Source organism: Erinaceus europaeus, chromosome 3 (assembly GCF_950295315.1).
Source record: "Erinaceus europaeus chromosome 3, mEriEur2.1, whole genome shotgun sequence".
In the NCBI taxonomy this organism is placed as follows: Eukaryota; Metazoa; Chordata; class Mammalia; order Eulipotyphla; family Erinaceidae; genus Erinaceus; species Erinaceus europaeus.
In genome coordinates this window covers 107414287-107434147 of record NC_080164.1, presented here as the reverse complement: position 1 = coordinate 107434147, position 19861 = coordinate 107414287, and the positions used below count along the sequence as shown (strand labels likewise).

The 19861-nt window shown below is 42.4% G+C and overlaps 1 protein-coding gene across 3 annotated transcripts in view; it reads left to right on the top strand.

The window, feature by feature from the left end:
• The window catches only part of BMPR1B (bone morphogenetic protein receptor type 1B), a 248716-nt gene that overhangs the window by 46596 nt on the left and 182259 nt on the right, over positions 1 to 19861 (top strand). The window contains exon 2 of one of the 3 annotated variants that reach the window (XM_060187723.1): positions 8975 to 9064. The exons of 1 other annotated variant lie outside the window; for it this stretch is intronic. The gene's annotated coding sequence lies outside the window, so the exon portion shown is untranslated. Of the gene's footprint in view, positions 1 to 8810; positions 9065 to 19861 lie in introns of those variants that run through there. One more of the 3 variants, XM_060187728.1, reaches the window with a different exon arrangement.

The window sequence follows — 19861 nt, the reverse complement described above, 5'->3', positions numbered from 1 at the left end:
ACATTTCCCATCCAGGATGGTATTTCATCAGTTTCCACTTAGGGGAGGAACCCAGGAAATATTTTAATCACAGAGGATTCATTTAGCTTTACCATTCTTTATCCCTCTGGGAGTCATTGTAATTGCTTCTGTAATTGCTTCCCTGCTGAACATGGGTGTTGACTGGTCAGTCCATACTCCCAGTCGGCCTTTCTCTTTCCCTACCTAGTAGGGTGGGTCTATGGGGAAGCAGAGCTCCAGGATACATTGGTGGGGTTGTCTGTCCAAGGAAGTCTGGTCAGCATCATGCTAGCATGTGGAACCTGATGGCTGAAAAGGGAGTTAACATACAAAGCCAAACAAATTGTTGAACAATTATGGACCTAAAGGCCAGAATAGTACAGATGAAGTGTTGGGGGGTACTCACTGTAGACTATTGTGTACTTTTGCTTTCAGGTATATATTTTGCCCTCGTTTATGGATACGTGTGAACATATGCTGTATCTCAGGGAACCTGGTCTATATTTAGGTTTTGGGACTTTGTTAGGAAGTGAACCACCTGGAATGGAATTAGAGAATACTGTGTAAAGAGAGGTCTTACCCGAGTAATGAAGCTGAATGGTTATCATTCCATACCTGAAGTCTCTGGACACAGTCTGAAGTGAAGCATGCTGAAGTGGCACTCGTTGTGTTGATTAGGTTGTGATCAGCAGATGCAATATTATTTGATATGAATTAAGAGAAGCATGCAGGAAAGTGCACCCCACCCTAAGGTTCCAGGACTGGGGAAAATATAGGCTCTATAGTGGAAATGTGAGGTTCCTGCTATCTTAGGGTTCAAGAAGACAATGGTTAGTTATTGTTATCATCTCATTATTTGGTAATTGGATTAACTTTGAAATGTCCCTTTGTTAGGGTTTGCTGTATAATACCCAGCATCTTGTATATATACCTGTGCTACCAGTTGCTTCTGTTCTCCCTGGTCTAGGCTTTTGAGAGAGTCAACATATCAAAGACTCAGCCTATATATATTATAAAGACTCAGTCTGTGTTTTAAAAAGTTTTAGACATATGATCAATTTTTTCCCTCTCATATTAATTAAATAGTGATTTATATGACTACACTTTAATAGGAGTGTATATAAACACCATTCCCATCACCAAAAGACTGTGTCCCATCCTGCCCACTCACCCCTACCCCACCGCCCTAGGAAGCCTAATGTCTACCCTTCCCCTCACCACAGGGTTTTTACTTTGGTGCCTTACTCTTGATTTAATCAGATCCTGCTTTTAGTTTCCCTTTCTGTTCTTCTTTCTCAACTTATGTTGATGAGTGGGATCATCCCATACTCATCTTTATCTTTCTGACTTACCTGACTTAACATAATTCCTTCTAGATCCATCCAAGATGGGTCAGATAAGGTGGGTTCATTGTTCTTAATAGCTGCATAGTATTCCATTGTATATATGTACCACAGCTTTCTCAGCCACTCATCTACTGTTGGGCACCTGGGTTCCTTCCAGGTTTTAGCTATTAAGAATTGTGCTGCTATGAACATAGGTGTACACATATCTTTTTAGTTGGGCATTATGGAATCCTTGGGGTATATCTCCAGGAATTACTGGGTCATATGGAATGTCTATGTCTAGCTAGCCTTGTGAGAGTTCTCCAGACTGATCTCCACAGAGGCTGGACCAATTTACATTCCCACCAGCAGTGCAAAAAGGTTCCTCTGTCCCCACAGCCTTTCCAGCATTTGTTGCTGCTGTTCTTTTTGATGTATGCCATTCTCACAGGAATGAGGTAGTATCTCAATGTTGTCTTTATTTGCATTTCTCTGACAATCAGCGACCTGGAGCAATTTTTCATATGTTTGTTAGCCTTTTGGATCTCCTCTGAAGTGAATGTTTTGTTCATATCCTCTGCCCATTTTTGAATGGGGTCATTTGCTTTTTTGTGGCTAAGTTTGCTGAACTCTTTGTATATTTTGGTGATTAGTCTCTTGTCTGATATATGGCATGTGAAGATCTTCTCCCATTCTGTGAGGGGTCTCCTTGTTTGTGTGATAGTTTCTTTGGCTGTGCAGAAGCTTTTCAATTTGATGTAGTCCCACTGGTTTGTTTCTGCTTTAGTGTTCCTTGCAGTTGGCTTTGTTTGATCAAAGATGTCCTTGAGGTTTAGGTGCGAAAATGTTCCACCAATGTTTTCCTCTAAGTATTTAATAGTTTCTGGTCTAACTTCCAGGTCCTTGGTCCATTTGGAGTTGATTTTTGTTTCTGGTGAGATAAGGTGGTTCAGTTTCATTCTTCTTCATGTTTGAACCCAGTTTTCCTAGCACCATTTATTGAAGAGAGCCTCCTTCTTCCATTTAATCCTTTGGGCCCCTTATCAAAGATTAGATGTCCATATGTGTGAGGGTTTAGTTCTGGGCTTTCAATTCTCTTCCACTGGTCTGTGTGCCTATTTTTGTTCCAGTACCAGGCTGTTTTGATGATGATGGCCTTATAATATAAGGTCTGGTTATAGGGTGAGGGAGAGGGGTGTGCTTCAAAAATAATTTAAAAATTTACTTTCTTTTTTCTCTGTTTTCTAACCCAAATTGAGCTATAGTTACCTCCTTGGTGTCACACTTAGGACCCCTTATTCACCGTCCTGCTGACGGCCTGGTATCCTACCTTTTCTAACAGTTGTTGGAGCTCACACCAGCAGCTGCCTCCAAGTCGTCATCTTGGCTCCACCCCCCCCCCATATGTATGTATTTTTGCCTCCAAAGTTATCACTCTGTCTGTATGCCTATGTGACTCCACTATTTCCAGTGGCCAATGTTTTTGTTTTTTAAATGAAAGTGAGAGACAGAGAGCAATAGAGAGGGTGGGGAAAAAGAGAGAGAAGAGAGACACTTGCACACTGCTTTCCTGCTCATGAAGCTTCACTGCTCCTTGAACCCAGACTCTCATGTACAGTGATGTGTACAATCTACTGTGTGTGCCACCACCTGCCCCCTGTAAACACGCTTTTAAATTTTTCTTATCCAATAAATAAATAAAGATAATTAAAATTAGTTTTTTTCTTTTCCTTATTGAAAATCCACCAGAGCGCTCCATAAACCCAAAAGAAGTCACTTTAAAAACTGAAAGAAAATACCATGAGATCAAATATTTATACTCTTTGATTTTTCACCTCTCCATGACTTTGTTTCACTAACAAATGGCCACGCCTATGTCAGGTACAACCAACTCTGCAAAACTCTTAACCATAGGCTGTCTTCTTTTAGCCTTCAGCTTATTTACTTGTTTATGTTTTTATTAGTGATTTAATAATGATTAACAAGAATGTGGGGTAACAGGGGTACAATTCCATACATTTCCCAACACCAGAGTTCCATGTCCCACCGCCTCCCCTGGAAGCTCCCCCCCTTTTTTTTATTTAAAATTTCTTTCTTTATTTATTGAATAGATATAGCCAGAAGTCAAGAGGAAGGGGTATACAGAGAGACACCTACAGCACTGCTTCACCATTTGCAAAGCTTTTCCCTTGCAGGTGGGGATGGGGGTCTCAAACCCAGGTCCTTGAGCATTGCAACATATGCTTTCAACCAGGTGTACCACCACCTGACCCCACTTCCCTATTCTTTATCCCTCTGGGAGTAGGTACCAAAGATCTTTATGGGGTGCACAAGATGGAATTTCTGGCTTCTGTAATCTTTCTCTACTGAACATGGACATTGGCAGGTTGATCCATAACCCCACCCTGTTTCTATCTTTCCCTAGTGGGGTAGGGCTCTAGAGAGGTGAGGTTCCAGGACACATTGTTGAGGTCATCTGCCCAGGGAGGTCAGGATGGCATCATGGTAGCATCTGCAACTTGGTGGCTGAAAAGCAGTAAGAGACAAAACAGAAAAAAATTGTTTAGTAATCAGGAACCTAAAAGTAAGAATATAGCATAGCTCAGCTTTTTAAATCATATTTATTGGAAGGGAAGAGGTATAACCAGATAACCAATAAGCAAGCTGAAAAGATGCTAAAGCATAATAAGTTGTTAGAAAAATGCCTTTCAGAATTCATATTATTGTAGTTTTCTTCTGTGAATGCCATGGGTTGATGGGTTGGTCTCTTCTTTTCCTTGCCTTTAATCCTCAACATACTTCTTGCAGTTCCTTGGGAGGAGTGTGGATGCAGGGGGGCTTGCCTGCCTTCCTCACCCAGGGGGGCTGGGCTGGCCCAGCCTGGCTACTTCTCCCCCTCCCACAGCCACCCCAGCAGAGCAGCTGCTACATCTCATCACAGTGAATAATTCAGACCGTGTGTGGTCTTCATGTCCTGTCAGACGGATTCAGGCCAAATTGCACATCTACTATTAATTAGTTATATGACTTCAAAGAAGCCACGTTCTGGCTCTAAGCCTCCTTGTCTGAATCTTAACAAAAAGCAAAGGTGTATCCTTTCTCACAGGGTTGAGTGTTAAGAGGCAATGTATATTTTTTAATTATTTATTTATGAAAAGGAAACATTAACAAAACCATAGGATAAGAGGGGTACAACTTCGCACAATTCTCACCACCAGACCTCCATATCCCAAGTTGAGGGCAAGGTCCTATGGAGGCCCACACAGGAGTCTATTTTGGAGGCAACATTTTTAAAGCCCCCATTTGATGGTGACTGCTCAGCAAACACCGTTGTTCTCTTAAGACCCAAGCTTCAGGACGACTTGGGAAGAGACCTAAAGTCCTTGGGTTCTTTCAGCGCATTCCATGGTGCTCAGTTATGGGGTCTTTGCCAGGCATGTAAGGGCATCTTTCTGCCATGGCAGTCCTAGTTTCATTGGCCTCAGATTCTGTTCCCTTGAGCTGCACCTGCTGTTCTCTGTCCCTGACTCCTCCAGTACCTTACAGCCAGGAGTCTTTTTAGTTTCTGCGGTCTGGCCTTTTGTAAGAGGTCATATCCTTGGAATCAGGCAGAAAATCACATTTGTAGACTGGCTTGTTTCACTTAACCAGTGAATGGGTTGTTCTAATGGAGTCAGTGTTTATATTCACAACTTCTCTGTAACTTTTTATCCTGGCTAAAAGTAGTGCTTTATTTACAACAAAGCTTTCTCTTTCTTTATAAAACACAGATAGGCCTTCATTCATCCCAAATCTTACTATAGAACCAAGTGACATGAGATCATAGAAAATTGGTAAAAGGGACCAGGGGTGGTGGCGCACCTGGTTGAGTGCATGTTATAATGTGCAGGGACCTGGGTTTAAGCCCCCGGTACCCACCTGAAGGGGGAAAACTTTGCGAGTGGTGAAATAGTGCTGCAGGTGTCTCTCTCCCTCTCTATCTCCCCCCTGTACTCTTGATTTCTGTCTATCCATAATAAATAAATAAAGATAATAAATGAGTTAAAAAATAAATGAAAGAGATGAGGAAAGAAGTGAATGAAAGAAGGAAGGGGTGGAGGGAAGAACCAGAAACCCTAGTTTAGGGACTGGGGAGATAACATAATGATTATGCAAAGAGATTTTCATCTCTGAGGACCCAGATTTAATCCCCAGCAGGACCATAAATCAGAGTTGGCATGTGCTCTGGTAAAGTTAAAAGAGGAGGAGGGAGGAGAAAAGTGGAGTAGGAGGATAGAAATCTTTTACATACAAATTATATGAGGAAGTAGGTGGAAGGCCAAACAAATAAAACCATTATTCAAAAATTTGAGCTGATGAGTCTGTACATATGTTGTGTACATGGTAATCATTTCACTTCTATAAGTTTTAAATATTTTTTGCACAGTTGACCAGATTCAATTGAAAAAGTCAGTATTTCCAACACAGTGAACATCAAGCTTTTTTCAATCATTTCCCACACATGAAAAACTGTCGATTTTGAGAACTTGGTAATGTGTGAGTTCCTATTTGGGTTTTCAAACTTCTCTTAGGGGTTTCTAAGGTCTGGGAGCAAAAATCACTGACATCTGCTAGCTTACTGTATGAGACCAAGGTCATTCCTTTTTGTTGTTGTTGTTTTGAAACTGGTACATAAAACCCTTCATCACCTTTCTTTTTGCAGTTCTTAAAATATGGTAGAGCCATTTCCTGCCTCACTTTCTAAGCTTCAGCAAGTCTTTGGTGTTACATGTGTGTGTGTTTGGCTTTTTTCTGTCACTGTCTCTGTCAAGGTCAATCTCTGTCCCTTCTTTTCTCTCTACTCTCTCCTCATTCTAAAAGATGCAGAAATCCTGATGGTAGAATTATCTATCATGGGAGTCGGGCTGTAGCGCAGCGGGTTAAGCGCAGGTGGCGCAAAGCACAAGGACCGGCATAAGGATCCCGGTTCGAACCCCGGCTCCCCACCTGCAGGGGAGTTGCTTCACAGGTGGTGAAGCAGGTCTGCAGGTGCCTATCTTTCTCTCCTCCTCTCTGTCTTCCCCTCCTCTCTCCATTTCTCTCTGTCCTATCTAACAACGACAACAACAATAATAACTACAACAATAAAACAACAAGGGCAACAAAAGGGGATAAATAAATAAAATTTTTAAAAAATAATTATCTATCATATATCTACCCAATGTCAGTTCCCCCAGGGCTTATCTTCTGAGCTTCCTGGCTGCCCTGATCTAGTCCTCCCCACAGTATTTATGCACTCTATTGATTGTCTTGTAGATGTTGTTTCTTCTCACACTAGGCTGTCAGAGGGAGAGAGACAGATAGACACCTGTAGCCCTGCTCTACCACTTGTGAAGCTTTCCTCCTGCAGGTGGGGGCTGGGAACTTGAACCTGGTTCCTTATGCATTGTAGCATATGCACTCAACCAGGTGCGCCACCACCTGGCCCTGAAATACACAGTTTCTACAAACACGTCAGGATGTTTGAAGTAAAAATATTTCTTCATCTTAAAAAAAATTAGTTTACAAGATTGTAATATTACAGGTTCCACCTTGCACCCACCACCAAAGTTCTGTACACCCCTCCCAACCATAACCACTGTAGTTCTCACAAAGCCTTAGAGACAGATTGTTAATGAACATAAAAATTTTTGGGGGGGTGATACAACTTTATAAGTCTTATTTTCTTTTTTTCTGCTAGGTGTTTCTCTGATAGTCATATTCCTGATTCCTTGATAAGTTTTCAGTGTCATGTCATATGAATCTCACATGCTAAGCCTAAAGGTGAATTTGAGAGCCAGTTTTCTCATCATATTGTGAGCAACAAGAGAAGGACCCTTGCTTCTCCTCTGCCACTGTCTCCCTGGGAGCCTGGCAGGCTAGCTGGCTTGGTTGTCTGACAGCCTTCTCTTATGCCAAGAGAGCAAGTGTCCAGCTTATCTTTAAAGTGTCCTTCACCCTGGATTTAATCAAGAAAGCATTTCAATAAAGAAAACGAGTGACTGTTCTTGGCAAGAAGAGAATGTGGGAACTTGTGGCCTGAGAGGAGTCTCAGTGGTTCAGTACAAAGCTTAAATGAGTGAGGTTCCAGGTTTGACTCCCTGTACCACCTATGGCTCTCTGTCAACACACACACACACACACACACACACACACACACACACACACACACACACAGTCAGTCTTTTTTAAAAAAATAAAATATGGACTTGATTTGTTTTCTAACCCTTTCCAATGTGACCTCTGTAAATGTTGATGTTGGATAATGTTGGCCTTGTTCATATCATCCACATTCAAGGCTTCAGTTTTCTCTTTAGTGGAACAAAAAGTAACATTTAATTTGAGCCACCATGATTGAAAAGTGAGGAGTGCTCAGTGCAGGGGCTGCAGGTGGAGCCATGTGGCCACAGGGTGGATGGGAGGAAGGCAGGGGTGTTGGGGTTCAGCCACATGAGACATGGAGTAGGCTGGCCAGGGAGGGAGACTCAGCCCCCAGCATGGTGTGGGGACCAGAGAACCATTTAGGAATAGACACCAAGCATAAATAAAGGATCAAGACTAGTGGAGCCCAACTCCAGCATCCACCACCTCAGGACAGGGATGTCTGAGCTAGGTTCTGGAAACCTGAGTTTCATAGAAAGTCTTTGTAGTTCCCGCCCCTTTAGTCCATTATTGACCAGTCCTGATTACGTGGAGTTCAGTGATTCGTTCATGTGAAGATTAGCATGCCTCACTGTATTCTTATCCCTTTGGAAGGGACCTTTACTTCTATGCAGCATTTCTTTGTTGCTAATTATCCAGTGGATCTGATTAGTAAGAAAGGTCATGTAGGGACTGGCTGCTGGCACATCCCGTAGAGTACACACATTAGCATGTGCAAAGATCTGGGTTCAAGACCCAGTCCCCACCTGCAGAAGGGAATCTTCATGAGCAGCGAAGTAGTGTTGCAGGTTCTCTCTGTCTTTCCCTCTGTTTCTATCAGAAAAATAAAGGGATGGGGAGGAGGAATGGTCACCAAGAAAGGTAGAGTCATTGTAGAGGCAGTGAATTCTGATAATAGCCCTAGCTGAAATTAATATATATTAATAATATAAAGAAAAGTACTATCTAATGAAAGCTTGCTAGAATCTTTGATACTTTCCTTGTGTGCAGTAATGCGGTTTTGCAAGGCCAGATCGAATGACACTGAGGTAGGGCTTGCTACCCAAACAAAAGCACTGTTTCCCTTCTGGTCCTCCAGCCCCCTCCTCTCCCCTCCACCTGCTCAGGAAAGCTGAGTTTCTGCAGGCCAGCCTCATAATCGCCCTCTGTGCCTGCCGGGCCTCAGGAAGGCCCCCGGCATCTGCGAAGCTGGCAGCAGAATGGTATTTCCAGCGAGCCTGGGCTGCAGGGAGACAGCCAACCCCCAGCTCCGCCTGAGCAGCTGAGAACTTCTCCGCAGTTCCTGCCTGCGGTGTTCAGTGACACAGCCCTGCACAGGCGGGAAGGCACCAAGCAAGTGGCCAGCAGTATTTATAGACCACGATGTAGGGGACCCATAGCCTGCACGGCCTGGACAGACAGGCTGCAGGGGAGGGGGCCTCCACCCCCCCCCCAACGCCTTTCTGAAAAGTCTCCCTTCTCACCGCCAGGTTTGCAGCTTCTATTGGAGCTTTGCCAAAGGAGCTATGACAAGGGAGGAAAGAACAAGCTGAAGGGGCCAGCTTGCTGCAAGAGAGGAGGTGAGTAACAAGCTGGTGGCTCTCTGTCCCAGGATTCATAAACCTGTCTCCCAGGGCAGGACATGTGGAGGAGGAGGAGGGGCTCCCTGCAGGACAGGAAGTTCTGAGTGGCAGCTCACTGAAGGGTTGCCCTATGCACTCCTGGCTTGCTGGGGAAGGTGTTCCAAGGCCACTTTCCTCCTGGGTCCTGGGTGATAAGTTGTGTTTATGTTATTCTGTCTGGTTGCAAGTCTTTGGGTTGGTGCATGCCTCCTTGTCTTTGTAGTGATGTCTAAAGCAACCGAGTACACGAGTGCATCTACACTTCTGGTCTAGAGAGGAAATAGGGGGAAAGTGAGATGATGGAGTAGGTGTCAACATGTGGGAACTGTGGACATGAGCATTTATTTGTGTCAATGGGCAAAGTGTATTAAGGTGAACTAGGGACTGTTTGGGGCACAGAGGGTCATGGAGTGGAGACTCCATCCAAGGAGCTCAAGGCTCGAGCAGTGAGCAGTGAGGAGAGCTCCTCAGCTGGTTTAAAGGACTTGTTTTCTTACAGAATGTGACCAAGTTAACATCACTCACACTTAGGCTCTCTTTTCATCCACATTTACGCACCTCTCTGTGTGTTCCGAGTACTGGAGAGTGTTCACTTACTACCACAATCTGGAATATCCTAGTTTCTCCTTGAAGAGCAATCCTTTAAAGGGGGTCGAAACTGTTTTTCTGCTTTTTTCTGCTTAGGAACATTGAGGAAATATATGTTCCTGCATGTTTTCTGTCTGGTGCACAGGGCTGGGAAAGTAACCAGGACTTCCCTGGCAGGGAGGAGTTGGGGCTCTCTGTGGGTACAGTGTGGCTTTTCCTGCTGTTGTTGGTTTTTCAGTTGTGGAACTACCAACACTAGTATGCTTACCACTTTTTGTTGTTCTGTTTTGTTTTGTTTTAGATTAGCTTAGAGACTGTGCTTCTAACTCCACTGGGTTTTCTCTACCACCTAACTATAAACAGAGTGGTCTTTATAGATGTGTGACACTCAAACAGCAGTGGATTGAGACGTTGACAGGATTCTGTGCTAGGGCTAAGGCAGGAAGCCAGGCATAAAGGTGGGCTTATTCATAGCCCAAACAGCCAGCAGCTCAGATAGGGCGAGACCAGAAGGCAGTCTCTGAAAACAAGGCCCATAATCACAGAGCATCTTTGTGGTCAAATGCACCTACTGTTTAAACAAAGCAAAATCTTTTAAAATCAAATCTCCTGATTCAGAAATTTAAGGCTTATCTGACATCTAAATTTAAACTTTATTTTACCATTCATTTAGCACTTTGGTTTTGTTTTGTTTTTGCTTTGAATCAGGCATTTTTCTTTCTTTGAACTTTTTTTTTATCCTGAGTGTTAGTTTGTTAGTGACTTTGACGATAAGGTGTTTACTTTTGGAAATGCAGCCCTGCTCCACCTGAAACAGGCGATTCTCACTGCTATCAACCTGACTGACTCAGTTTACCAATAGAGTCTTCTTTGTTTCTGCCTTTGGGTAAGGTTGATTAATTGTTTCAAGATTGAAACCTCAGATTTTATCTAATATACTGCCTGCCTGCCTTCTTTCCTCCATTTCTTTTTACCTCTCTTTTTTTCTTCCTTTCTTAAACATTTTCTTCTTATATTATTTTTAATGTTTTTGTTTCCTCCTGACTTCTTATGTCAAGTACCCTTAGACAAAAAGCAGCTAATTAAAAGAACAAATAAAGCAATTTTATAAAAATTATAATAGCATTTTTTTCTAAATGTGTAGTAATTTAATGTTTTCCACTTATGTTCTATCTCTCAAACACCTTTTTAAAAAAATGCTGTAAGGATTTCAGGTGAAAAACAGATGGGCCAAGGGCTGGGGAAGGAAAAAAAAACAAATAAAATGGGAAAACATTACCAAATTTGTACAGTAGGAAGAAACTAAAGAAAGCTACCCTGTAGCAAGGGAAGAAATAGAAATTGTTTTGGATTAGTTGATGGTGCCTAACATGGGATTTATTTATTTATTTATTTTGCTTGATGGCTGATGGAATGTTTTGAAACTTGAAATGCCTCTCGAGATTACTTTAGCTTTCTTTCCCCTGCATATATTAGTTACCATATTTTTAAATGTGCAGGTCTATTGTAAAAAATCAAGGAAAGACCAGACCTTTTGTATCATGCTACCTCCATGCTGAAGCAAGATGGATAATCTAGCATAAGCTGGACATACAACCTCCTAGGGTGGGCAGAATAGATCACTTGCATAGTGTGTTGCTTTGCTACGCATGTGACCCAGGTTTGAGCCCAGTTCCTGTTGCATTTACTGCATTGAAAAAAGCTTTGGTGCTGTGCTCACCACCCCTCTCCCGCTTTTGCTTATCTGCCTCTCTGTTACTTTAGGAATATATATATTCCTAAAGGATTTCACCACACCAGTGGTATTTGCTGTGCCATGAACCCAGCAGCTCCAGGGGCTCAGTCTCCTCTACTAAGTATCCTGTTCTCCTAGCTCGGCCCCCTTCCTCTGCTCTGTGCTGGCTGATAAAGGTCAGGTTTCTTGGCACCAGAGCCTCTTCTTGACCTTGCTGCTGCTTTTGTTCTACATTCACCTCCTGCCCTTCCTCCTGGCATCTGCCACCCATCCCTCCTGCACTCTGCTTCATGCTCCAGAGAGAGTGGACAGAACATCTTTCTCACCACCATCCGTGCTGCTTCGATCCTGGGGACAATGCTGAGGACACTCTCTCCCTCCTGATGTCCTGCCTCTTGGCTTTGTAGCCTCCTTGTCCTGCCTCTACCCCTGCAGACCCTGCTGGTCCTGGTCAGTTGCTGGGCCCTGCCCTACTGTGTCAACCTTTTGCCACACCTACTAGAATCTTTTCAACTTCAACTTCCTTATCTACACAAAATTATAAGTTTCTTATAATCAAGCTGTGTTTCTTCAAGGTCATCCCATAACAGGTGGATACGAGTGTGATTAGATTTATTGGAACACACTTTTCTTTATAGAACCTGAATTTCAACACATTTAAAAGTTGGATAGATGAGTTTAAATGAATAGAACAGAGGTTCCCACAACAAACTTCTTTTATGCCTGAGATTCCAAACTTCCAGGTTCAGTGCCCAGCACCACTATAAGCCAAAGCTGAACAGTACTTTGGCAAAATAAATACGATACTTTAACTTGGTGGATTAGTTTGAAGGAAGCCCCTCAAGAAGTAGATGGCAAATGTAAAGAAAGAGCAGCACTGCGGTTTGTTTTGTTTTGTTTTCCTTTTTGTTCCTTGACTCAGCAATTTTTCCCCCTCCAAGTTTATTGCTGGGGCTCACTTCTGGCACTATGTATCCACTCCTCCTGGTGGCCATTTTTTTTCCATTTTATTGAACAGGACAGAGAGAAATTGAGAGAGGAGGGAGAGATGGAGAGGGAACGAGCAAGAGAGACACCTGTAGACCTGTTTTGCTGCTTGAAGCATCCCAGGTGCAGGTGAGGAGCCAGGTGCTTGAACCCATGTCCTTGAGTAAGTCCTTGCATATAGTACTATATGAGCTTAACTGGGTGCACTACCTACAGCCCAGCTCTGACAACAAAATTTTACTGAACAAGTATTAAGAGTCAGCATGCATTCTGAATATTAGTAGTTTACACACAGGCCCTTGAGGAAAGGACCACAGTCTTTGAATGCTGCTATAGTATACAGTAAGAACAGGAATGATTTAAAAGCATATTACTTTAGGGCTGGGCAGTGGCATACATGGTAGTGTGCAGAAACCCAGGATGAAGCTCCCAGCCCCCATTTGCAGGGAGGAAGATTCATAAGCAGTGGAGCAGTGCTGCAGATGTCTCTGTTCTCACAATTTCTTTCTGTCTGTATCAGAAAAAAGAAAAGAGAAAAATAAAAATAAATGGTCATTGGGAATAATGGAGATGGGCAGGTACCAACCCCCAGTGGCAAATAAATAATATAAAAGTGTTGTTTTCCTTTACTTTTTGGTCAGAAAAACTCTGTGTGAGTGTGTGTGTATACTTGGGTGGTTTTATTTATTTATTTATTTATTTATTTTAATTGGGTGATTACTGTTTTACAAGTGGTTCTCTAAATAAAATATATATTTATTATAAGTGAGAGGAGACTAAAGTATTGTTTTAACATATGCAACCTTTTATGAAAAAGTTTTTTATTATTTTTATTGGATAGAGACAGACAGAAATCTAGAGGGAAGGGAGTCACAGGGAGAGAGACAGAGAGACACTTTCAACACTGCTTCACTACTCACAGAGCTTTCCCTCTACATTTGGGGACTGGGGGCTTGAACCTATGTCTTCGTGTGTTGTAACATGTACTCTCAACCGGGTACGCTACCACCTGGCCCCCTGTTTTGCCACATGTAATGTTGAGACTTGAACTTGGGGCCCTGGACTTGCAAGTCCTTCTGAAAAGCCAAAGGAAAATTAAGGACAGTTAGAGAATTTCAGAGTGGAATGTTTCTCAGTGATTTTATTAACTTTAATAGAGATAGAGATTAAAGAAAATAAGAGAAAACATGGCCTAGAAATTCTTAAACCTTAGAATTGCTATTCCATGTGAGATGGAAGAAAAGTTTGTTTCTCAGAATAGTATTGGTGAGAGCTAAGAAATAGCTCAGTGACGGAGTACCAGTTTACATGCCTGTGACCCCAGGTTCAATTCCTGGCACCATATGTGCCACCATCTCTTTCTTTCACATTCTCTTCTCTGGTTCATTAAAAGAAACAGCTATTTTTTTAATGGTGATAGTGCAAGAAAAATATGGCCATGTTTAAAAGACCTGTTGATAAATTGCAGCTGTTTTTACTAAACAAAAAAATAGAAGATTTTAAAATGTTTTGTTGTTTCATTTTGCCACTTCCCTTGTATTTGAAAATAGTGTGTGCATCAGAAACAAGTATAAAGCTTCATGTACATTTTAGAGTGATTCACAATTCTCCTTATTTTGGTTCCTTTTATTTCTTAGTGAGTCCTGTCCTCAGGTTGCGCTGACTTTTAAGCTTTGCAAGCTGCTTCTAGGAGCTGAAGGTGACTCTTGTTTTTGTTTGAACTGGATCCCTCCTAGGAATGAAAACAAGGGCTGTGTTTTCCCAGTCTAAGGAGTCTTTTACTTGAAATGGACAATGATTTGATCTGGAATTTCTTGCTCTCTCTTGTTTAATGTTAAAAAATTATTTATTTATTATTAGATAGAGATAGAGAGAAATGGAGGGGGCAGGATTGAGAGGGAGAGCAACAGAGACACCTGTAGCCCTGCTTCACCACTCCTGAAGTGTCCACCTGGAAGGTGGGGACGAGGGGTTTGAACCTGGGTCCTTGTGCACTGTAATGTGTGTACTTAAGCAGGTGTGCCACTACCTGGCCCCATGATCTGGAGTTTCTCAGTTCTAACCAGGCATCTCAGTCAGTCAAGACTGATGCTCTAACAGCTGAGCTTTTCCCCAGCATAACCCATCTGTGCTTCATAGGGATGGGGAATCTAACCCCCCAAAGCACTCAGCCTGTCACTGTTCTATGCCCCATTGGTACAGCCTGTCATCTGAACATCACAGAAGGAGAAGGCCAGGACTTCTTCTGTCAGGGACACAGAGATGCATCTAGTTGTCATTAGTGACAGATGAGAGAACCATACCCCTGAGGGACCATCCAATCATTACGATTGCCTGCCCGATAAGAGCTTATGGCAAAACTGGCAGAACCAAAATGTCACCACCAACACCACCCAGAAGAGGTCCAAGAAGTTGGTGGCTGGAATAAAGGATGTTGCCAGGATGTTGGCCTCTGATTTGATTCCTCTCAGCCCCTTATCTTGCTGGTCAGTCTTACTGTAATTGCCCAAAGTACAATTCACAGGACCTGAGCAGGAAAGAATAAATTAGTCCTAAACAGCTCTTCTACCTTTAATTACCCTGAGCTGAATATGGGTATAAACAGAATTGCCTTGCTAAACTGAACCAGCTTTTATATTTACTTCTTTACTAGATAGAGACAGCCAGAAATCTGGTGGTAGAGAGGGAGAGAGACAGATACAACTGTAATACTGCTTCATCACTTGCAAAGCTTTGCCCCTGCAAGTGGAGCCCAGGGGCTCAAACCCAGGTCCTTGTTCATTGTAATATGTGCTCAACCAGCTGCACCACCACCCAGTCTCAAGATTTAGCTTATTTGTGAAATAAATATCATATGTCTCATGTGAAAGGCCCTCTCATATTTTATACACAAAAGGAATTTTCATATGTATGTGTGGTGGTGCAGGTAGAACCAGGAATCAAACCACGAACCTTTGGCATTTGAGTCTTATGCTTTGAGTCTTATGACAGTTGAACTATTTCCCCAGTCATTATAGGTCATTTCTGTTTATATAAATGTGTACTTAACTGGTAGGTAAGGAATAGAGATCATTTGAGGTCTAACTATGCTTGTTTATCGTTTCCTTCCCTTATTCAGGTTACGCTTGATACAATGACTGACTCATATTTCCCTGTTTCGTAAAAATGACTCTGGAGTTTGCCCCCTCTCAAAGTGCACAGTGGTGCTGAAAGACATTGGCTGGTTATGGGAGCACTGTATAGACAATCCTGAAGTGAATTTGAAAAAAACACACTCTGATGACAGCTGTCCTGCAAGTTGCCACTTCCCCAAGAAAGTGATTGTTAAAATAAAAAAAGGAAGCCCTACCCCACTAGGGAACGATAGAAACAGGCTGGGAGTACGAATCCAGCCGCCAATGCCCATGTCCAATGGGGAAGAAATTACAGAAGTCAGACATTCCACCTTCTGCACCCCATGATGATCCTGGGGGAAGAGTTAGAAAGAGACAGAAAGATACCTGCACCCCTGCTTCACAGCTCATGAAGTTTCTTCCCCGCCTGCAGGTGGGGGGGGGGGGCAGGGGCTTAAATTCAGGTCTTTGAGCACTATAATGTGTGTGCTCAACCAGGTGTGCCACCACCTGACCCCCGCTTTTTCACTTTTAACCATAAAATATAAACATGTAAATGACAGATTCCCTCTCTGACTGCCCTGCTTTTCCTTTTCTGGCTGGGATTACAGTCAAATTTATTTCTGTAATCACCAGGAGAGGACCCTAGAGCAAAAGACAGATGCTATAAAACTATTTTATATATTGATTGTATCTAAGGGATTTTAATTGGAAGTCTATGACTATTTTGCTTTGTAACTTTATTTTATTTATTTATTTTTTAATGCACATCTGTGTTCATACTGGTACTATTTTTTTTTAATTTTTTATTTAAGAAAGGATTAATGAACAAAAACATAAGGTAGGAGGGGTATAACTCCACACAATTCCCACCACCCAATCTCCTTAACCCACCCCCTCCCATGATAGCTTTCCCATTCTCCAGCCCTCTCGGAGCATGGACCCAGGGTCATTGAGGGTTGCAGAAGGTAGAAGGTCTGGCTTCTGTAATTGCTTCCCCGCTGAACATGGGCGTTGACTGGTCGGTCCATACTCCCAGTCTGCCTCTCTCTTTCCCTAGTAAGGTGTAAGTAGGGCACCAAAGTAAAAACCCTGTGGTGAGGGGTAGACATGCAGCTTCCTGGGACAGTGGGGGGTGGGAGAGGGTGGGAGGGATGGGTCACAGTCTTTTGGTGGTGGGAATGGTGTTTATGTACACTCCTAGCAAAATGTAGACATATAAATCAGTAGTTGATTTATATGAGAGGGGGAAAATCAGTTGTACGTCTCAAAGTTTCTCAAAACACAAACTGAATCTTTTTAATATATAGGCTGTGTATTTGATATGCGGACTCTCTCAAAAGCCTAGACCAAGTAGATTAGAAGCATCCAATAGCACAGCTATATACAAGATACTGGATACTGTACAGCAAACCCTAACAAAAGGACTTTTCAAAGTTAACCCAATTACCAAATAATGTGATGATAACATTAACTATCGATTGTCTTTTTGAACCCTAAGACAGCAGGAACCTCACATCTCCACTATAGAGCCTCTACTTCCCCCAGTCCTGTAACTTTATTTTAAGAACAGTTATTTGTCTTAATTTACAGCAGAAACTGTACTGTATATAAGTATCTCTTCAAACTCTTAAGAACTTCATATTCTTATATAGCTTTGCTACTAAGATAAAGTACTATTTAATCTGTACTATTTAATCTGTACTATTTAATCTTTTCATTACTGGTAAAGTTGCTTCTCAGGGGCCTTTATCTATCTGTCTTTATTATCTACCTACTTAGTGGTTGCTCAGAGACTATGCTTCTGTTATTAGTGTAGAAGTATTTCATTTCCTGTCTTAAATCAACTACTCCTGTGTGGCTTTCTTGTTTGTTTTTGTTTTGTTGTCAGGCTTTGTGTCCAGGTTCTGTATGTGCAGAATTCCACTTCCCCCAGCAGATCTTTTGGCTGAGAGAGAGAGAGAGAGAGAGAGAGAGAGAGAGAGGGAGAGAGATGGAGAGACTCCACAACACTGTTCCGTTGCTCATGAAGCTTCCCCACGCAGGAGCTCCTGTGTAGGGGTTGGGACTTGAACCCAGGCCCCTAATCATAGCAAAGTGTTTCCTCTACTACCTAAATTATCTCCTTCCTCTACTACCTAAACTATCCCCAAGAATCATTATTCTTTAAATGTCTATAAATTTCAGTCTCACTGTTTATCGTGAGCTTTTGGTTTCTTTGAAAATTCGTTTTTTGAAACTGGTGTTTTGAAATATCTTTTTTTTCTTGTCTCCAGGGTTATCACTGGGGCCTGGTGTCATCACTACAAATCCAATGCTCCTGGCGTCCATTTTTTCCATTTTATTAGACAGGACAGAAAGAAATTAAGAAGGGAGGGGAGATAGAAAAAATGATGGACACCTGAAGACCTGCTTCACCACTCGTGAAGCACCTCCCCCACAGGTGCCAGTGGCTTGAATTGGGATCTTTGCACGGGTCCTAATACTTAGTACTATGTGTCCTTAACCAGGTGCACCACTGCCCAGCTCCATTGACGTGTCTTTACTAAAGTGAATGAAGGGATAGAAGAGACAGCATAATAGTTAATGCAAACTGATTCTAATGCTTGAGACTCTGGGATCCCAGGTTTGATCCCCCCATACCACCATAACCTAGAATAAGTAAAATAAATAAATAAATAATAAAATAAGAAGAGTAAAGTGAATGAAGGACCAGAAAAGTAGTTAGTGTGCAACCAGTTTTAACCCCAGAACCCACCTCACTGGAGGAGGAAGGTGAACTGTAATATAGTGTCTATTCCACCCTCCCCCCCCACTGCCCCCCATCCCTCACTGGTTCAAATTTTTTCACCTAGAGAGACAACTCCCTAGTAAATACACAAGGTGGGGGGCATGGATCAATAGTTTGTTCATCCTGGAGTTAGTATGCTGCCAAAGTAAAGAACTCTGGAGTGGGGGGAAATGTTCAGTTCCTGGAACATTTTGGTTGGAGGAGGGCCTAGGTGGGGGTGGTGGTGGTGGTTAGAGTGTGATGTGGAAAACTGAGAAATGTTACACATGTACCAATTACTGTATGTTACTGTGAACTGTAAACCATTAATCCCCCCAGTAAAGGAAAACAATAGTTTGATCATCTCCCTAGCAACCTCTTTCCTGTATAGAAATAGGAAGATGTTTCACATTTTCTCAATTTTTAAATCTCTTTTTATGGTTTATTATTGGATAGAGTCAGAGGGAAATTGAGAAGGAGAGTGAGACAGAGAGACACCTGCAGCACTGCTTCACCACTCATGAAGCTTTTCCTCTGCAGGTGGGTACCAGGGTCTTGAACCCAGGTCCTTGAGCACTGTTGTGTGTGCATTTAACTAGGTTCACAGCTGCTTGGCCTTCGAAGTTTCACTATATATGTGTATGTGTGTGTGTGTGTGTGTGTGTGTGTGTGTGTGTGCATGTGTATGTATGCACACACACACACACACACACACACACACACATATATATATATATAGAGAGAGAGAGGAATTTCAGTCTTTGTGTTACCTTTCAATCTGTACTTCATTTGAGATTTTATCACTGGGAAATTAGAGTTTATGTTTCTTCTTCAATGTACTGTAAACACAGAACCTGTTAAGGGATTGTGGGATTTAAATTCAGTATTCTTCTTCAATCTGCAGACAGGTGTCTGCCTCCTTCACTGAGTCCCCTGATTCTCTGTGAGTGAGAAATGATGTGGTAATATAACCACCCCTTATTAATGGTTTATCTCTGACATCCTACCAAAATATATCAAGAGAAACAGAGACAGAGAGAGAGAGAGAGAGAGAGATTGAGGCTATAGCACACCCTTCTCTCTCGATTTCTGGCTGTATTTATCCAATAAATAGAAAAGATAATAAAAAAATAAGAAATAAAGGGGGCAGGTTGTGTACCTGGTTGAGTGCACATTGTACAATACACAAGGACCCAGGTTCAAGCCCCCAGTCTTCACCTGTAGGAGGAAAGCTTTGTGAATGGTGAAGCAGTGTTGCAGATGTCTCTCTGTCTGTCTCCATCTCTATCTCCTCCTTCCCTCTCAATTTATGGCTGTCTTTAACCAATAAATAAATAAAGGTAATTTTTAAAAAAGTAAGAGAGAAAGCCTATGGTACCAAAGTTTTCTTCAGTGAAGTGGGCGGGGCTTGGGCTTGAACCTGGGTCACACACATGAGAAAGCAACACACCAAGTGAGCTATTTTACCAGCCCCCAAGAATTCCCTTTAAAAAGAAATTTATTGGGGGCCAGGTGGTGGTACACCTGGTAGAGCACACACATTACAGTGCACAAGGACCTGG